General features: G+C 41.7%; 1 long non-coding RNA gene across 1 annotated transcript in view; it reads left to right on the top strand.

Annotated features, from left to right (window-relative positions):
* Positions 1-20035, top strand: part of LOC138663060 (uncharacterized) — a 38853-nt gene extending 18818 nt beyond the window's left edge. Inside the window, exon 4 of the long non-coding RNA XR_011318110.1 lies at positions 16652-20035. This is a non-coding gene — a long non-coding RNA (uncharacterized lncRNA). The remainder of the gene's footprint in view (positions 1-16651) is intronic.
* The last annotated feature ends 1002 nt before the right edge of the window (positions 20036-21037 follow it).

Genomic DNA, 21037 nt, shown 5'->3' with positions numbered 1-21037 from the left:
CAGCCCCACTCACATCCACCAGAGGAAGCTCATAGACAGAACCAGGCGAAGTACCACTCATGACCACAGGAGGGAGCTCGACCACAGAATTCACAACACCATGAGTTTAGGATTAGCTCAACACCAAATCAGTGGAGCCTCAGACATCTTCGATTACCACCTTTGTATGGTTGTAGTCTAAACATTTCCTTCTGTACAGAGATTGAAAAGCAACATGATGGATGTAAACAATCACAATGATCATGAACAGCCCACCAGTAAGCCTGAAGAACCAACCAGAACACAGGACTTTCTGGAGGAACCCCGCTCAGATAGCGGCTGAGGACTTAAACACTTGATGTCTTATTAGGCTCGCACTGATCAGACGATACTGAGTGTTTATTCCCCGATGCTTTTCATCACATGCCACTGCTTTACTCAGACAGAACTAAAGTCAATAACTCCCAGAGTTTCCTATTCATGTGCCCTGTCGAGCTTAGCTTGGCCTAAACCCCACTGATCTCTATCAGTCGAATGTGAAAATTAAACTTAATGACTGTATTAGTTTTGAAAACTGATTAAGCCCAGATCAGATAACATAACGTCATCCGTCTGAGTATCAGCTTTGTACTATAAGATGAAAAAAACCTTCCTTCCTGGATGTAATGCAGATGTCGGCTTTTAATGTGTTGTTGATACAAACTAGAAAAGTTCAGATGTCATGCGTGACAGACTATTCCTGACATGTAGCTCTGTCTGAGGTGAGGTGACCAGCTTTGGAAAAAAAATAATAATTTCACGATACTCTGTTGGGAGATGTTTATGCTATATGTGTCTGTGTGTGACATCCTAGTGGTTATAATGTGAATTGCAGATCACCAAGAATTTTTCTAGGTTATAACTATAACATATGAACCCTTTAAGGGTCAGAGATTTTTTGTTTTTGCACTTTGATTTTTCCCTTTCCTTCTTCATTTTTTATTTTTCAACCCACATAGATATGTGGAGGCTTGTTCTTTGCAGGGCGAGTTGTAGTTTCTGGTGAAAAAATGAAAAACAGAAATACAAATGGTGTGAAAAAAATGCAATTCCGCCGTTGTTTTTTTGGCTTTTGTTTTTATGTCAATCATTGTGCGGTTTACATGACATAAGTTTTCAAGGTCAGTACAATTACGACGACGTCAAACCTTTTTTGCTTTGTGTCTCCATTTTCCGAGACCGAGAACAGCAGCAAGTAAATGGTTGACAGCTCAACTCCAGCTGCAGCTGATAGATACAAATGTTGGCATCCTCCACGTGTGAAGGCAGGTCAACTCTTCAGCCCACTAAACACCTGCGGACCCCTGCCCAGAACGTTTATTCACTCCCTAATGTGGGAAGGGGTTGACTTTTTACCGTGAGACATCTAAAGTCATCTATCTCGGGATATATCCAGATGAGGTCTGAGAAGGTTTGCACACCCAGAATTCGTCCAGATTCTTTGCAATCATCTAAAGTTTCAGAGGATTTCAAAGAATGTGTTTTTTTTCTGACTTCTCAAAATTCTGACATCTGAGAACAATTGTTTACTGAGTCATTTTTAGAGCATGGTTCAGGAAGAAAGGTTTTAGTTTTACTGTTTGGTTTACGTTTTTATTACCACCATAATAGAAAATGTTAATGGTCTATAAACCGCTCAAAAAGTGAATGGGAAACAATGATGCCATTGTAGGAAATACTGTGATTCAACCAAGGAGGTGGCCAACGTAATTTCTTAAGCTCTTGCTTATTTGATAATTGTCATAGAGAAAAAATAAAATCTGTAAGACTTCTCTGGAGAGGGGACACATCGCCCTCACATTGATCATATGGGATTAATTACTAATACTTCTACCTCCATTGTAGTAGAACTCTACATTGAACATATGGGACTAATTAAAACAAGGAAAGTAGAGAAAGAGAGAGCTGACTCTTCCATCTCCATTGAAGTAGGGGCCTACTAGAGTGATCATGTAATTACAGCAGGGGGATTTGCTGGGAATAAGGCATCAAGGTTGATATTCGTTTATGCAAAGGCAGGGAAGTTCACGTCAAACCAAAGAGCTTCCACTGATCAAATAATCTGAGACATTTTGAGAGTGGTCAGTAATGAATATTGGGGTTTTGCATCAATCTGATATTTATGGGAGCAAAGGGACCCACATAACGTACTGACTCACATCACCGTAAGACGGGCAGAACCCCTCCAATTTAATATCGCCTCAATGGATGATGCTATCCATGTCATGTTTCATTTCTATAGACAGGTAAAATCGCGATAAGAAACATAACGACAATATTTACAGCCTGGGACCTCCAGGGATCTGTAAGTTGGGGATCTCATAAAGTTCTAAAGGATGTAGCACATCCCACAACCAGCGCCTACATGAACTCCTCAAGGGGAGATGTATGGGCGTAACCTTGATCTAATAAAAATCAGAAATTGGGTTTATTCATTTGTCTGTCCTGTCCTGGAAGGTGTAGCTTGCTGTGGGTTCTGTTTTCCTAAGGAGTACCTTCCTCCGCTAAGCTCTGAGCCATTTCCATGACATCAGGTTTAGTACTTTTCTTTTGTTATTCCTTTTTATTATATGTAATTGTATATATCGAATTGTTTGTTCCCATTTTGTGTCATTTTTGTATATTTTTTATAAACACTGACTACCTTTCCGGATTAAATATATAAAATTTAATAGCTCTGTTCCTCTTGTTCTGTAAACCGCACCCCTGAAGCCATACACTACCTGTGACGAGCATCCAGTTGGCCTGTATAAACGATTGGTGGTGGCAGCTATTAGTTCTTTTTTGTTATTGCAGAGTTGGCAGTGACCATACAGAGGTGTATATATATTTATATTCCATGCATTGGAATCAGAGGTGTATATACCATACGCTCATTGTGAGTTCCCCAATAACTGACCTAGTAGAGGAAGTTGGAGAGTTGTAAACTCTGGGCCTTGCAGCTAGGTGTCCTCTCCCAGGAGCCTGCGCCAGACAATCACTCCGTCTCTTAGTCACATCTGCTCTGGACCTTGCTATCCCTTTCCTCTGGTCTCCACTTGCTTAGGAACACCCAGAATACGGCACTGCTCCCTTTGGACCTTAGCTCCTTTTGCTATGCTCTCCCGGCCCTATTTGACTCTCTAATAGGAAATCGTCACATCCCTTCAACTTAGCCTCCCCAATCTGGGTTAGTCCCAAACATTAACTCTTGACATCCTTACCGTCAAGCAATTCACATTATCAATATTACGAATATCTTTAATGCACATCACAGTTCACATGACATCATATAACATTATACTTATTTCTTCAAGGAGGAACATGGGCAATATGTCCATCTGTTTACACCTTGGTCAGTCTCGGCAACTGTCCAAGACTGTGCAGATATCACAGTGCTAGGAAACAAAATTGAAAGCTTTTTCGTGGCTGCGTGAAAACTTGTCATCACTGTAGAGAATAAATGATGTAAACTAATAACATTCAGGTTACTGCTTCATCCTCGGAGTCCCGTGGGAAGACTGTAATCGAGTCACTTATTGAATTTTCCATCTATATATATCTACAGCATCTATATCTGGCCGCCATGGATTCTTCCAGTAAAGAAAACAAAATGTAGAGATATTGGAAATATGTTTCAAAAATAGGTTCTCCACTGTCGAAGAATCCATCCTCATGCCCAAGTGGTACATGGTATCTCTTCTCCGTTGGACATGTCCTCCAAAAACAGTCTACAGAAAACTCGGAAATGTCAAGTGACTCAAGTTCGCTATGCTGGGAAGCTCCTATTATTTAGGGAATATAAATTGAATGAACTTTTATCAGAAAGCTTTCAAAATAAACCCAACTCCCGCTAATCGGTATTTATTATCTGAGCCCATGAGGAAACATACGGGAAGGAACTGGCTTTCATCACTCCATTTCCTTTCCTGAATATTTCAGGGAATTTACAGAATTGTTACCTTTATCTCAAATAGAAATAATTTATGCAACAATTCAAAGTCAAAAACACAAAAGCAAGAAGCAAAAATAATGTAATGTTCCACCAACGCGCGTCAACCTCGGGATAGAATCCTCAGGTTTTGTAACCTGTAGCCAAATTCAACAGACAATGCCACAATCAGTCCAGATCTGTGACATGCATGACAGACTGGAAAGTCCTGCTAATCACTGATTGGATGTCTAGTAGCGCCTCTCTATGGTACAGTGTGGTACTACATATTCCTCACTGTTTTTCTTCCTGTACCACAATGAGCAGCTTCTTTGGATATCCGGAGCATGCAGCTTGAAAAGTATTCATACCCTGTGATATTTTCCATATTTTTACACCCATGAACTTAAATGTGATTTATTAAACAGTATAAATCTGAGAATTGTGCGGTGTATTTGTATTCTGCCCCCTATAGTCTGAAACGCCTAAATAAAATCCAGAGTGACCAATCGCCTCCAGAAGCCACATAATTAGTACATTGCGTCCCTCTGGGTGTGATTTCTTCTCATTATAACTACAGCTGTTGGTGAAGGCCCTCAGATGTTTGAGAAATTTAGGGATCAAACACCATCATGAAAACCAGGGAGCACACCAGACAGGTCAGGGATAAAGTGGGGGAGGTTATGGAGAAGAGGAAAGCAGGGTTAGGTTATAAAAAAAATAGCCCAAGTTCCGAACATCTCATGGAGCACTATTCAATCCATCATCCAAAAATGGAAAGAGTATGGCACAATTGAAAACCTACCAAGACATGGCCATCACCTGAACTGACATCCCAGGCAAGGAGAACACTAATTAGAGAAGCAGCCAAGAGGCCCATGGTCACTGTGGAGGAGCCCAGGTGGGAGAATCTGTCCACAGGACAACTATTAACTACTACACAAATCTGGCCTTTATGGAAGAATGGCAAGAAGAAGCCATTCTTGAAAGCCATAAGAATCTGTGACCTATCTTCCCAGCAGAAGCTAAGTTCCTGCTTGTTTTTCTTTGTTTGCTATTTTTCTGTCCAGCTTGCTATTTTGATTTTTGTCTTGCTTGCTGGAAGCTCTGGGACGCAGAGGGAGCGCCTCCGCACTGTGAGTCGGTGCGGAGGGTCTTTGCACCCTCTGCGTGGTCTTTTTGTAGTTTTTTGTGCTGACCGCAAAGTTACCTTTCCTATCCTCAGTCTGTTCAGTAAGTCGGGCCTCACTTTGCTAAATCTATTTCTTCTCTGTGTTTGTATTTTCATCTTTACTCACAGTCATTATATGTGGGGGGCTGCCTTTTCCTTTGGGGAATTTCTCTGAGGCAAGGTAGGCTTTATTTTTCTATCTTCAGGGCTAGCTAGTTCCTTAGGCTGTGCCGAGTTGCATAGGGAGCGTTAGGAGCAATCCACGGCTATTTCTAGTGTGTGTGATAGGATTAGGGATTGCGGTCAGCAGAGTTCCCACGTCTCAGAGCTCGTCCTATATTATTTGTAACTATCAGGTCATTCCGTGTGCTCTTAACCACCAGGTCCATTATTGTCCTTACCACCAGGTCATAACAGTACAGGTGGCCCAAAGTATTAATGCATCTCAATAGAGGGATAAGAGAAGTTCTGAGACCATTTTTTTTTCTTTGCAGTATGTTTTGTCTCTCTTTTCCCCTTTACCTCTGGGTGGTTCAGGATACAGGTGTAGATATGGACATTCAAGGTCTGTCCTCTTGTGTGAATAATCTCACTGCAAGGGTACAAAACATTCAAGATTTTGTGGTTCAGAATCCGATGTTAGAGCCTAGGATTCCAATTCCTGATTTGTTTTTTGGTGATAGATCTAAGTTTCTGAATTTCAAAAATATTTGTAAATTGTTTCTTGCTTTGAAACCTCGCTCCTCAGGTGACCCTGTTCAACAAGTGAAAATCATTATTTCTTTGTTACGGGGCGACCCTCAAAACTGGGCATTTTCCCTTGCGCCAGGAGATTCGGCATTGCGTGATGTTGATGCGTTTTTTTGTGGCGCTCAGATTGCTTTATGATGAACCAAATTCAGTGGATCAGGCAGAGAAAATCTTGCTGGCTCTGTGTCAGGGTCAGGATGAGGTAGAGATATATTGTCAGAAGTTTAGGAAGTGGTCTGTACTCACTCAGTGGAATGAATGTGCCCTGGCAGCAATTTTCAGAAAGGGTCTCTCTGAAGCCCTTAAGGATGTCATGGTGGGATTTCCCATGCCTGCTGGTCTGAATGAGTCTATGTCTTTGGCCATTCAGATCGATCGACGCTTGCGTGAGCATAAAGCTGTGCACCATTTGGCGGTATTATCTGAGCATAGACCTGAGCCTATGCAATGTGATAGGACTTTGACCAGAGCTGAACGGCAAGAACACAGACGTCGGAATGGGCTGTGTTTTTACTGTGGTGATTCCACTCATGCTATCTCCGATTGTCCTAAGCGCACTAAGCGTTTCGCTAGGTCTGCCACCATTGGTACGGTACAGTCGAAATTTCTTTTGTCCGTTACTCTGATTTGCTCTTTGTCATCCTATTCTGTTATGGCATTTGTGGATTCAGGCGCTGCCCTGAATTTGATGGACTTGGAGTTTGCCAGGCGCTGTGGTTTTTTCTTGGAGCCCTTGTAGTATCCTATTCCATTGAGAGGAATTGATGCTACGCCTTTGGCCAAGAATAAGCCTCAATACTGGACCCAATTGACCATGTGCATGGCTCCTGCACATCAGGAGGATATTCGCTTTTTGGTGTTGCATAATCTGCATGATGTGGTCGTTTTGGGGTTGCCATGGCTACAGGTCCATAATCCAGTATTGGATTGGAAATCAATGTCTGTGTCCAGCTGGGGTTATCAGGGGGTACATGGTGATGTTCCATTTTTGTCTATTTCGTCATCCACCCCTTCTGAAGTCCCGGAGTTTTTGTCGGACTACAGGGATGTATTTGATGAGCCCAAATCCAGTGCCCTACCTCCTCATAGAGATTGCGATTGTGCTATCAATTTGATTCCTGGTAGTAAGTTTCCTAAGGGCCGACTGTTCAATTTATCTGTGCCAGAGCACGCCGCTATGCGGAGTTATGTAAAGGAATCCTTGGAGAAGGGTCATATTCGCCCGTCGTCGTCACCATTGGGAGCAGGGTTCTTTTTTGTGGCCAAGAAGGATGGTTCTTTGAGACCTTGTATTGATTGCCGCCTTCTTAATAAGATCACAGTCAAATTTCAGTATCCTTTGCCGCTGCTGTCTGATTTATTTGCTCGGATTAAGGGGGCTTGTTGGTTCACCAAGATAGATCTTCGTAGTGCGTATAATCTTGTGCGTATTAAACAGGGCGATGAATGGAAAACAGCATTTAATACACCCGAGGGCCATTTTGAGTACCTGGTTATGCCATTCGGGCTTTCCAATGCTCCATCAGTATTTCAGTCCTTTATGCATGACATCTTCCGAGAGTACCTGGATAAATTCCTGATTGTATATTTGGATGATATTTTGGTCTTTTCGGATGATTGGGAGTCTCACCTGAAGCAGGTCAGAATGGTGTTCCAGGTCCTTCGTGCGAATTCTTTGTTTGTGAAGGGGTCAAAGTGTCTCTTTGGAGTTCAGAAGGTTTCATTTTTGGGTTTCATTTTTTCCCCTTCTACTATCGAGATGGACCCTGTTAAAGTCCAGGCCATTTATGATTGGACTCAGCCGACATCTGTGAAGAGTCTGCAAAAGTTCCTGGGCTTTGCTAATTTTTATCGTCGCTTCATCAGTAATTTTTCTAGTGTTGCTAAACCGTTGACTGATTTGACCAAGAAGGGTGCTGATGTGGTCAATTGGTCTTCTGCGGCTGTGGAAGCTTTTCAGGAGTTGAAGCGTCATTTTTCTTCTGCCCCTGTGTTGTGCCAGCCAAATGTTTCGCTCCCGTTTCAGGTCGAGGTTGATGCTTCTGAGATTGGAGCAGGGGCTGTTTTGTCGCAAAGAAGTTCTGATGGCTCGGTGATGAAACCATGTGCCTTCTTTTCTAGAAAGTTTTCGCCTGCTGAGCGCAATTATGATGTTGGCAATCGAGAGTTGTTGGCCATGAAGTGGGCATTCGAGGAGTGGCGTCATTGGCTTGAAGGAGCCAAGCATCGCGTAGTGGTCTTGACGGATCACAAGAATTTGACTTATCTCGAGTCTGCCAAACGGTTGAATCCTAGACAGGCTCGTTGGTCGCTATTTTTCTCTCGCTTTGATTTTGTGGTTTCGTACCTTCCAGGCTCTAAGAATGTGAAGGCTGATGCCCTGTCAAGGAGTTTTGTGCCAGACTCTCCGGGTGTTCCTGAGCGGGCGGGTATTCTCAAAGAGGGGGTAATTTTGTCTGCCATCTCCCCTGATTTGCGGCGGGTGCTGCAAAAATTTCAGGCTGATAGACCTGACCGTTGCCCAGCGGAGAAACTGTTTGTCCCTGATAAATGGACTAGTAGAGTTATCTCTGAGGTTCATTGTTCGGTGTTGGCTGGTCATCCTGGAATCTTTGGTACCAGAGATTTGGTGGCTAGATCCTTTTGGTGGCCGTCTTTGTCGCGGGATGTGCGTTCTTTTGTGCAGTCCTGTGGGACTTGTGCTCGGGCTAAGCCCTGCTGTTCTCGTGCCAGTCGGTTGCTTTTGTCCTTGCCGGTCCCAAAGAGGCCCTGGACGCATATCTCTATGGATTTTATTTCGGATCTCCCTGTCTCTCAAAAGATGTTGGTCATTTGGGTGGTTTGTGATCGCTTCTCTAAGATGGTCCATTTGGTACCCTTGTCTAAATTGCCTTCCTCCTCTGATTTGGTGCCATTGTTTTTCCAGCATGTGGTTAGTTTACATGGCATTCCGGAGAACATCGTTTCGGACAGAGGTTCCCAGTTTGTTTCGAGGTTTTGGCGTGCCTTTTGTGCTAGGATGGGCATTGATTTGTCTTTTTCCTCGGCTTTCCATCCTCAGACAAATGGCCAAACCGAACGAACTAATCAGACTTTGGAAACATATCTGAGATGCTTTGTTTCTGCTGATCAGGATGATTGGGTGTCCTTTTTGCCTTTGGCTGAGTTCGCCCTTAATAATCGGGCCAGCTCGGCTACTTTGGTTTCGCCGTTTTTCTGCAATTCTGGTTTCCATCCTCGTTTCTCTTCAGGGCAGGTTGAGTCTTCGGACTGTCCTGGTGTAGATACTGTGGTGGATAGGTTGCAGCAGATTTGGACTCATGTGGTGGACAATTTGACATTGTCCCAGGAGAAGGCTCAATGTTTCGCTAACCGCCGGCGCTGTGTGGGTCCCCGACTTCGTGTTGGGGATTTGGTTTGGTTGTCGTCTCGTTATGTTCCTATGAAGGTTTCCTCTCCTAAGTTTAAGCCTCGTTTCATTGGTCCGTATAAGATTTCTGAGGTTCTCAATCCTGTGTCGTTTCGTTTGACCCTTCCAGCTTCTTTTGCCATCCATAATGTATTCCATAGGTCGTTGTTGCGGAGATACGTGGCACCTGTGGTTCCATCCGTTGATACTCCTGCCCCGGTGTTGGTTGAGGGGGAGTTGGAGTATGTGGTGGAGAAGATTTTGGATTCTCATATTTCGAGACGGAAACTCCAGTACCTGGTCAAGTGGAAGGGTTATGGTCAGGAAGATAATTCCTGGGTCTTTGCCTCCGATGTTCATGCTGCCGATCTGGATCATGCCTTTCATTTGGCTCGTCCTGGTTGGCCTGGGGGCTCTGGTGAGGGTTCTGTGACCCCTCCTCAAGGGGGGGTACTGTTGTGAATTCTGTTGTCAAGCTCCCTCCTGTGGTCATGAATGGTACTTCGGCTGCGGCTTCTGAGTTTCCTTCCACAGGTGACGAGGTTAATTCGTTAGCTGGCTGCTCTATTTAATTCCACTTAGATCATTGATCCATGCCACCTGTCAATGTTCCAGTATTGGTCTAGTTCTCTCCTGGATCGTTCTTGTGACCTATCTTCCCAGCAGAAGCTAAGTTCCTGCTTGTTTTTCTTTGTTTGCTATTTTTATGTCCAGCTTGCTATTTTGATTTTTGTCTTGCTTGCTGGAAGCTCTGGGACGCAGAGGGAGCGCCTCCGCACTGTGAGTCGGTGCGGAGGGTCTTTGCGCCCTCTGCGTGGTCTTTTTGTAGTTTTTTGTGCTGACCGCAAAGTTACCTTTCCTATCGTCAGTCTGTTCAGTAAGTCGGGCCTCACTTTGCTAAATCTATTTCATCTCTGTGTTTGTATTTTCATCTTTACTCACAGTCATTATATGTGGGCGGCTGCCTTTTCCTTTGGGGAATTTCTCTGAGGCAAGGTAGGCTTTATTTTTCTATCTTCAGGGCTAGCTAGTTCCTTAGGCTGTGCCGAGTTGCATAGGGAGCGTTAGGAGCAATCCACGGCTATTTCTAGTGTGTGTGATAGGATTAGGGATTGCGGTCAGCAGAGTTCCCACGTCTCAGAGCTCGTCCTATATTATTTGTAACTATCAGGTCATTCCGTGTGCTCTTAACCACCAGGTCCATTATTGTCCTTACCACCAGGTCATAACAACATCATAGTAAACCTGGTATAATTTTTTTTACATAGCACAAATACTTGTTACTTTGTGTTGTATCATAGAAAAACCCAATGAAATACATTTAAGTTTGTGGCGAAATGTCAAAAAAATGTGGAAAAGGCACTTTATGTACTGCCGGTATAACCTGGGCATCTTCTGGATATAATTATATAAGTACAGCTAATATAACCTGGGACTCTCCTGTGTATAATTTACATGTACTGCTGTTTAATCTGGGCATTTCCTGTATATAATTATACATTAACTGCCGGTATAACCTGGGCATCTTCTGTGATTAATTGTGCATGTAATCCTGGTATATTCTGGGCATCTTCTGTGTATGATTACACATGAACTGCCGGTATAACCTGGGCATCTTCTGTGAATATTTGTGCATGTACTGCTGGTATATTCTGGGCATTTTCTCTATATAACTGTACATGTACTGACGATATAATCAGGCATCTTCTGTATATAATTGTACATCTACTGCCAGTATAACCTGGGCAGCTTCTGTATATAATTATACATGTAATGCCACTGTAACCTGGATGCCTTCTGTGTATAATTGTACAGGTACTGCCACTATAATCTGGACATCTTCTGTGTATAATTGTACATGTACTGCTGGTATATTATGGGCAACGTCTGTTAATAATTGTACATGTACTGCCACTATAATCTGGACATATTGTGTGTCTAATTGTACATGTACTGCTGGTATATTCTGGGCATCTTCTGTGTATAATTATATATGTACTGCTGGTACAACCTGGGCATCTTGTGTGTATAATTGTACATGTACTGCTGGTATATTTTGGGCATCTTCTATGTATAATTGTACATGTACTGCTGGTTTAACCTGGGCATCTTCTGTGTATAACTGTACATGTACTGCTGGTATAGTCTGGGCATCTCCTGTGTATTATTGTACAAGTACTGCCACTATAATCTGGATATCTTCTGTGTATAATTATACATGCACTGCTGGTATATTCTTGGCATCTTCTGTGTATAATTATATACAGTACAGACAAAAAGGTTGGCCACACCTTCTCATTTTAAAGATTTTTCTGTATTTTCATGACTGTGAAAATTGTACATTCACACTGAAGGCATCAAAACTATGAATTAACACATGTGGAATTATATACTTAACAAAAAAGTGTGAAACAACTGAAATTATGTCTTACATTCTAGGTTCTTAACCCCTTTACCCCCAAGGGTGGTTTGCACGTTAATGACCGGGCCAATTTTTACAATTCTGACCACTGTCCCTTTATGAGGTTATAACTCTAGAACGCTTCAACGGATCCTAGTGATTCTGACATTGTTTTCTCGAGACATATTGTACTTCATGATAGTGGTAAAATTTCTTTGATATTACCTGGATTTATTTGTGAAACAAACGGAAATTTGGCGAAAATTTTGAAACTTTTGCAATTTTCCAACTTTGAATTTTTATGCAATTAAATCACAGAGATATGTCACACAAAATACTTCATAAGTAACATTTCCCACATGTCTACTCTACATCAGCACAATTTGGAACCCAAATTTTTTTTTGTTAGGGAGTTATAAGGGTTAAAAGTTGACCAGCAATTTCACATTTTTACAACGCCATTTTTTTTTAAGGACCACATCTCATTTGAAATCATTTTGAGGGGTCTATATGATAGAAAATACCCAAGTGTGACACCATTCTAAAAACTGCACCCCTCAAGGTGCTCAAAACCACATTCAAAAAGTTTATTAACCCTTCAGGTGTTTCACAGGAATTTTTGGAATGTTTAAATAAAAATGAACATTTAACTTTTTTTCACAAAAAATTTACTTCAGCTCCAATTTGTTTTATTTTACCAAGGGTAACTGGAGAAAATGGACCCCAAAAGTTGTTGTACAATTTGTCCTAAATACGCTGATACCCGATATGTGGGGTAAACCACTGTTTGGGCGCATGGCAGAGCTCGGAAGCGAAGGAGCGCCATTTGACTTTTCAATGCAAAATTGACTGGAAATGAGATGGGATGCCATGTTGCGTTTGGAGAGCCACTGATGTGCCTAAACATTGAAACCCCCACAAGTGACACCATTTTGGAAAGTAGACCCCCTAAGAACTTATCTAGATGTGTGGTGAGCACTTTGACCCATTAAGTGATTCCCAGAAGTTTATAATGCAGAGCCATAAAAATAAAAAATCATATTTTTTCACAAAAATGATCTTTTCGCCCCCAATTTTTTATTTTCCCAAGGGTAAGAGAAGAAATTGGACCACAAAAGTTGTTGTACAATTTTTCCTGAGTACACTGATACCTCATATGTGGGGGGGGGGGAACCACCGTTTGGGCGCATGGGAGAGCTCGGAAGGGAAGGAGCGCCATTTGGAATGCAGACTTAGATGGATTAGTCTGCAGGCGTCACATTGCGTTTGCAGAGCCCCTAATGTACCTAAACAGTAGAAACCCCCAAGTGACCCAATATTGGAAACTAGACCCCCCAAGGAACTTATCTAGATGTGTTGTGAGAACTTTGAACCCCCAAGTGTTTCACTACAGTTTATAACGCAGAGCCGTGAAAATAAAAAATATTTTTTTTCCACAAAAATTATTTTCTAGCCCCCAGTTTTGTATTTTCTCTAGGGTAATAGGAGAAATTGGACCCCAAAAGTTGTTGTCCAATGTGTCCTGAGTATGCTGATACCCCATATGTGGGGGGAACCACCGTTTGAGCGCATGGCAGAGCTCGGAAGGGAAGGAGCGCCATTTGGAATGCAGACTTAGATGGAATGGTCTGCAGGCGTCACATTGCGTTTGCAGAGCTCCTAATGTACCTAAACAGTAGAAACTCCCCACAAATGACCACATATTGGAAACTAGACCCCCCAAGGAACTTATCTACATGTGTTGTGAGAACATTGAACCCCCAAGTGTTTCACTACAGTTTATAATGCAGAGCCGTGAAAATAAAAAATTTTGTTTTTTTTACACAAAAATTATTTTTTAGCCCCCAGTTTTGTATTTTCCCAAGGGTAACAAGAGAAATTGGACCACAAAAGTTGTTGTCCAATGTGTCCTGAGTACGCTGATACCCTATATGTTGGGGTAAACCCCTGTTTGGGCGCACGGGAGAGCTTGGAAGGGAAGGAGCACTGTTTTGCTTTTTCAATGCAGAATTGGCTGGAATTGAGATCGGACGCCATGCCGCGTTTGTAGAGCCCCTGATGTGCCTAAACAGTGGAAACCCCACAATTATAACTGAAACCCTAATCCAAACACATCCCTAATCCCAACTGTAACCCTAACCACACCCCTAACCTTGACACACCCCTAACCCTAATCCCAACCCTATTCCCAACCGTAAATGTAATCCAAACTCTATCTTTAGCCCCAACCCTAACCCTAACTTTAGCCCCAACCCTAACTGTAGCCTTAACCCTAGCCCTAACCCTAACCGGAAAAGGGAAATAAATTCATTTTTTTAATTTTTTAATTTTTCCCTAACTAAAGGGTTGATGAAGGGGGGTTTGATTTACTTTTATAGCGGGTTTTTAGTGGATTTTTATGATTGGCAGCCGTCACACACTGAAAGACGCTTTTTATTGCAAAAAATATTTTTTGCGTTACCACATTTTGAGAGCTATAATTTTTCCATATTTTGGTCCAGAGTCATGTGAGGTCTTGTTTTTTTGCGGGACGAGTTGATGTTTTTATGGGTAACATTTTCGGGCACGTGACATTTTTTGATCGCTTTTTATTCTGATTTTTGTGAGACAGAATGACCAAAAAACAGCTATTCATGAATTTCTTTTGGGGGAGGCGTTTATACCGTTCTGCGTTTGGTAAAATAGATAAAGCAGTTTTATTCTTCGGGTCAGTACGATTACAGCGATACCTCATTTATATCATTTTTATGTTTTGGCGCTTTTATACGATAAAAACTATTTTATAGAAAAAAATAATTATTTTTGCATCGCTTTATTCTGAGGTCTATAACTTTTTTATATTTTTGCTGATGATGCTGTGTCACAGCTCATTTTTTGCGGGACAAGATGGCGTTTTCAGCAGTACCATGGTTATTTATATCCGTATTTTTTATCGCGTGTTATTCCGCTTTTTGTTTGGCAGTATGATAATAAAGCGTTGTTTTTTGCCTCGTTTTTTTATTTTTTTGTTTCTTACGGTGTTCACTGAAGGGGTTAACTAATGGGACAGTTTTTTAGGTCGGGTCGTTATGGACGCGGCGATACTAAATATGTGTAGTTTTATTGTTTTTTTTATTTAGAGAAAGAAATGTATTTATAGCAACAATATATATATATATTTTAGGAATTTTTTTTATTTTTTTTACACATGTGAATATTTTTTTATGGTTAAATATATTTTTATTAAAGAGAAGAGAAGTTTACAAGAAAAACAGTAGTTGAAAACTACGTCAATGATCAAAGTACTTTTTCTCATAATATACAATTCGAGAAGAGTAACACAAAAAAACACTCGTTCACAAACCTTGCATAAATCTTACATAAAAGAGAGAAAGAATAAAGAAAAAAAAGAAAAAAAAATTAGAAGGAGTAAACCCTCAAGAATGACTACGGTATCTTTAACATATAAGCAATAACTCCTTGCCCCCGCAACAGGCGAGGACTTTCCTTACTGTGAATAAAATAAAGCATACCTAAAATCAGTTCGCCCATGTCCCCTAGAGCGAGACATGCACGCAAATAGTATCATTATAAAAGTAACTGATAAATCATGGTATAGTCCTATCACACCGAGCTGTTGGAAGGTGAACAGCTCACCCAGGGGGGAGATTGAGAGAAGAGGAAATAGAGGGGGGAGCCGGAGTAGGTGGGGCTCAAGAAAAGAAATATAAAATGAGAACACGAAAAGAGAGGAAGAGTAGCATAGTAATCGACTGTAGAATAGACAGGTGTATTCAGGTAAGCAGGTCAGGGAAACGAGCAGAATCTTTAAATAGAATCCATTCAGTCCAGATACCTAAAAAGGAGACCCTTGTCTGTGAAAGGTCTGCATCAATTTCCTCCATCCTAAAGATGGTTTCAAATTCTGAAAACCACTCCCCCCGTGAGCGCAGCCGATCGCATATGATGTACTATCCCGTTGGTGGTCATACGGGCCCACCACACCTCGTCGGGATAGTACGTCAGATGTCAGAAAGGGGTTAAAGTAGCCACCTTTTACTTTGATGACTGCTTTGCACACTCTTGGCATTCTCTTGATGAGCTTCAAGAGGTAGTCACCGGGAATGGTTTTCACTTCACATGTGTGCCCTGTAAGGTTTAATAAGTGGGATTTCTTGCCTTAAAAATGGGGTTGGGGCCATCAGTTGTGTTGAGCAGAAGTCTGGTGGATACACAGCTGATAGTCCTACTGAATAGACTCTTAGAATTTGTATTATGTCAAGAAAAAAGCAGCTAAGTAAAGAAAAACGAGTGGCCATCATTACTTTAAGAAATGAAGGTCAGTCAGTCCGAAAAATTGGATAAACTTTGAAAGTGTCCCCAAGTGCAGTGTCAAAAACCATCAAGAACTACAAAGAAACTGGCTCACATGGGGACCGCCCCAGGAAAGGAAGACCAAGAGTCACCTCTGCTTCTGAGGATAAGTTTATCTGAGTCACCAGCCTCAGAAATCGCAGGTTAACAGCAGATCAGATTAGAGGTCAGGTCAATGCCACACAGAGTTCTAGCAGCAGACACATCTCTACAACAACTGTTAAGAGGAGACTTTGTGCAGCAGGCCTTCATGGTAAAATAGCTGCTAGGAAACCACTGCTAAGTACAGGCAACAAGCAGAAGAGACTTGTTTGAGCTAGAGAACACAAGGAAAGGGCACTAGACCAGTAGAAATCTGTGCTTTGGTCTGATGAGTCCAAATTTGAGATCTTTGGTTCCAACCACCGTGTCTTTGTGCGACACAGAAAAGGTGAACGGATGGACTCTACATGCCTGGTTCCCACCGTGAAGCATGGAGGAGGAGGTATGATGGTGTGGGGGTGCTTTTCTGGTGACACTGTTGGTGATTTATTCAAGATTGAAGGCATACTGAAGCAGCATAGCTACCACAGCATCTTGCAGCGGCATGCTATTCCATCCGGTTTGTGTTAAGTTTGACCATCATTTATTTTTCAACAGGACAATGATCCCAAATTCACCTCCAGGCTGTGTAAGGGCTATTTGACCAAGAAGGAGAGTGATGGGGTGCTACACCAGATGACCTGGCCTCCACAGTCACCAGACCTGAATCCACTCAAGATGGTTTGGCGTGAGCTGGACCGCAGAGTGAAGGCAAAAGGGCCAACAAGTGCTAAGCATCTCTGGGAACTCCTTCAAGATTGTTGGAAGACCATTCCAGGAGACTACCTCTTGAAGCTCATCAAGAGAATGCCAAGAGTGTGCAAAGCAGTCATCAAAGCAAAAGGTGGCTACTTTGAAGAACCTAGAATATGAGACATAATTTCAGTTGTTTCACACTTTTTTGTTATTATTTGTAATTCCACATGCGTTAATTCATAGTTTTGATGCCTTCAGTGTGAATGTACAATTTTCATAGTCATGAAAATACAGAATAATCTTTAAATCAGAAGGTGTGTCGAAACTTTTGGTCTGTACTGTATGTACTGCCGGTATAACCTGGGCATCTTCTGTGTATAATTGTACGTGTACTACTATAACCTGGATGTTTTCTGTGTATAATTGTACATGTACTGCCACTATAATCTAGACATCTTGTGTGTATAGTTGTACATGTACTGCTGGTATATTATGGGCAACTTCTGTGTATAATTGTACATGTACTGCCATTATAACCTGGATGTCTTCTGTGTATAATTATACATGTACTGCTGGTATATTTTGGGCATCTTCTATGTATAATTGTACATGTACTTCTGGTTTAACCTGGGCATCTTCTGTGTATAATTGTACATGTACTGCTGGTATAATCTGGGCATCTCCTGTGTATTATTGTACATGTACTGCCACTATAATCTGGATACCTTCTGTGTATAATTGTACATGTACTGCTGGTATATTCTGGGCATCTTCTGTGTATAATTATATATGTAATGCTGGTATAACCTGGATGTCTTCTGTGTATAATTGTATAAGTGTTGCCACTATAATCTGGACATCTTCTGTGTCTAATTGTACAGGTACTGCCGGTATAACCTGGGCATCTCCTGTGTATAATTGTACATGTAATGCTGGTATAATCTGGGCACCTTCTGTGTGTAATTGTACATGTACTGCTGGTATAATCTGGGCACCTTCTGTGAATAATTGTACATGTACTGCCACTATAATCTAGACATCTTCTGTGTATAATTGTACATGTACTGCTGGTATAATCTGGGCATCTTCTGTGTATAATTGTACATGTACTGCTGGTATATTCTGGTCATCTTCTGTGTATAATTGTACATGTACTGCTGGTATAATCTGGGTATCATGGAAGTTGTTGTGGTTTGGTCGCATTAATACGATAAAAATGGACGTGCTTCCTCAGTTTTTGTTCCTGTTTCAGTCAATCCCTATAGGTATCCCTGCCTCATTCTTTGTTAGACTCCAATCGGCTATTTCGGGTTTTATTTGGGGAAATCGTAAATCCAAGATTGGGATTAAAACCTTATATAGACATAAACACCTTGGAGGGTCGGGCCTCCCTAACTTTAAAAAACACCATAAAGCGGCCATCCTGTTACTGTTGTTGGACTGGCAATACCATCGAGAATCCAAACAAAGGGTTGCCTTGGAGCAGTTAGATGTGGCGACCCCCTTGTGGTGCTTGCCCTGGATCACCTCCAGGGACATGACTGTCCTTGAGACAAGTATGTTGGCAACAACCTCAGGCACAGGCCCCCTTACGCCACTTTTCCATAATCTGGACTTCCCCCCGGCATTGAAGGCAAAGACAATCTTGGGTTGGCAGGAACGTGATGGACCACGTATTTTCCAGATTTTGAAAAGGTGAGAACCTGACGCCCTTAGAATCGCAGACAAACACAGGACCTGCAACGCTTTGGTTTGAATACTCTCAATTCAAATCATATTTGTCCACGAGGGAGAAAACAGGGAGCTTTAAGGCCCCTTTAACTAAATTTGAAAAGTTGTTTGTTTTGGAGTCCCTGCCTGCTCGCTGTATTTCCCAGATATACAACATCCTAAACTCAGGGAATGAGACGACTAAACCAAGAGTTGTGAGAAAGATCTCAAAATGCAGATATCGGGGACAGAATGGAGGAAGGCATGCATCCTGTCTCACAGTTTGTCGATGGCCTGTGCAGCTCAGGAAAGGAGTTACAAAATTCTTTCCCGTTGGTATCGTTGCCCGGTGATCCTACATGCTTCTTTCCCCTCTGTCCCCGATGAATGCTGGAGGTGTAACAGGGAAAGAGGTCCTATACTACATACTTGGTGGAGCTGTGGAAAGATTCAGCCTTTTTGGGAGATAGTGTTTCACATCTATCAGTTAATTAGTGGTCAGATGATAGATAAGACACCCACGATAACCCTATTATCAATACTTTTGGGCTCCATTAAGTCCCCAAAACAGGACACACTTTGATTCTGCCTCACGGCGGCTAGAGCAGTCATTCCAAGACATTGGAAGACACCCCATTGTCCTTTACTGACTGAATGGTTTGACGAAATGGGTTGGATTTACAAGATGGAAGACCTTACTGTGGAGATGACTGGTGCCAGGGATAGATTCCTTCGTACCTGGAGTCAGTGCGTCCTGTTTCTTGATTCTCCGAGATTTAACAAAGCATTTGGGGCACCAGTACATCAAACTGTATCTGCATAGTCGGTTCGCCTGTGCTGGACTTCAATCCATTCCCTTTTAATTTTGCTCTTCTCACATAGATCTACTTCACAAAAATTAGCTCAAAATGCTTCAGAGGGGTTCACTCTCCCCTTTTTATCCTATTGAAACGTGACCGTCTATCCACTCCTATCTTAATCCCAAGGTCCCCCCCCTTTTTTTCTCTGCTTTCTCTCTCTTGTTTATCTAGCTCTATTCTCTATACTCTTTTTTATCATGTTTCCTGGTATGATGTACATAATCTCTGGTTCTCCGTAGGTAAATATGGTTGTTAAGATGGTTTAGTTGTTGTTCTGATTTATATTAAGGTTTGTATCCTCTTCCCTCGATAAGGGTTGAGTGACTTGGTTGAGAGGCTTATTTCCAACTCCGCTAGACTACTAGTTTGTTCCCTTAATTAATATGTTAAACTCCCTAAATACCTTAAGTTCAATTGGAATAATAACGGAGTCCTGTATCCAGCTACTGATGGATTTGCTACAAAATGTTGTGGACTATTGAGTGAAATCGTGAAAATACTCTATCAGGACTTATACTATAATTCTATACACTACCTCAAAGTTGACGGAGCTAAGGAAATCGAAAAGTTGCAATGTTGGTATGCCTATAACTTGTAATGTTCTCTACGGTTTACGACTGTACGAATGTTCCCTTTTTTTCTGTTGTTATGTTTAATAAACAAAGATTGAACAATATTCTGGGCATCTTATGTGTTTAATTGTACATGTACTGCTGGTATTTTTGGGCATCTTCTTTGTATAATTGTACATGTACTGCTGGTATATTTTGAGCATCTTCTGTGTATAACTGTACATGTACTGATGGTGTATTTTGGGCATCTTCTGTGTATAATTGTACATGTACTACTGGTATATTCTGGGCATCTTCTGTGTATAATTGTACATGTACTGCTGGTATATTCTGGGCATCTTCTCTGTATAATTGCACATGTACTGATGGTATATTCTGGGCATCTTCTGTGTATAATTCTGCATGTACTACTGGTATATTCTGGGCATCTTCTGTGTATAATTGTACATGTACTGCTGGTATTTTTTGGGCATCTTCTGTGTATAATTGTACATGTACTGCTGGTATATTTTGGGCATCTTCTGTGTATAATTGTACATGTACTGATGGTGTATTTTGGGCATCTTCTGTGTATAATTGTACATGTACTACTGGTATATTCTGGGCATCTTCTGCGTATAATTGTACATCTACTGCTGGTATATTCTGGGCATCTTCTGTGTATAATTGCACATGTACTGATGGTATATTCTGGGCATCTTCTGTGTATAATTGCACATGTACTGATGGTATATTCTGGGCATCTTCTGTGTATAATTTTACATGTACTGCTGGTATATTCTGGGTATCTTCTGTGTATAATTGCACATGTACTGATGGTGTATTTTGGGCATCTTTTGTGTATAATTGTACATGTATAACCTGTACGTCTTCTGTGCATCTATAGCATTAGATTATTAGACATCCTTCCTCCGTACAGTGCTGTTGCTCTTAGTCACTGGTTTGATGATTATTTTTCTGCCGCCAGTTCTTCATCTTCATCTCAGACGAGCCGCCAGCTGTGTTATAATATGAGTTCGGCTTCCAAACACAGATTAATACGTTTATCAATGACATCATCTGCTGCGTACAGTGTCCGGGACTGACACGGACCATCTGCTCCGCCG

Source organism: Ranitomeya imitator, chromosome 2, assembly GCF_032444005.1.
Source record: "Ranitomeya imitator isolate aRanImi1 chromosome 2, aRanImi1.pri, whole genome shotgun sequence".
Classification (NCBI taxonomy): Eukaryota; Metazoa; Chordata; class Amphibia; order Anura; family Dendrobatidae; genus Ranitomeya; species Ranitomeya imitator.
This window is presented reverse-complemented; position numbering and strand designations above follow the sequence as displayed.